This window comes from Penaeus monodon, chromosome 23, assembly GCF_015228065.2.
Source record: "Penaeus monodon isolate SGIC_2016 chromosome 23, NSTDA_Pmon_1, whole genome shotgun sequence".
In the NCBI taxonomy this organism is placed as follows: Eukaryota; Metazoa; Arthropoda; class Malacostraca; order Decapoda; family Penaeidae; genus Penaeus; species Penaeus monodon.
The window spans coordinates 7,894,302-7,894,617 of record NC_051408.1 but is presented as its reverse complement, the minus strand read 5'-3'; the positions used below and the strand labels follow the sequence as shown (position 1 = coordinate 7,894,617).

At 45.9% G+C, this 316-nt stretch overlaps 1 protein-coding gene across 1 annotated transcript in view; it reads right to left on the bottom strand.

Moving 5' to 3' along the window:
• LOC119588118 overlaps window positions 1-316 on the bottom strand; it is a gene marked incomplete in the record, with an annotated part of 60,132 nt that overhangs the window by 41,203 nt on the left and 18,613 nt on the right.

The window sequence follows — 316 nt, the reverse complement described above, 5'->3', positions numbered from 1 at the left end:
CACTAAGAAATTTAAAAGAAATTATATACCAGACCATGAAAGCAAATCTACATCCACGTTCTAATCCACATGCCCAAGACAGTGTAGTTTCTCCACTACAGCTCAAATCCACCTGCTGGAAGGACGGAGGCTGAGGAATAAGAGGTGGGGGAGGGGAGGACATGAGGGAAAGGGGATAGGAAGGAGAGGAGGGGGAAGAGGGGAAAGGGATAGAGGAAAAGGGATAGTAAGGGATAGTATGAGTCTCCATAAATTTCTAAAATAGGCTCACTAAAATGCCATGCATCATGCACCAGGTGAAAGGTCATGACCCGAC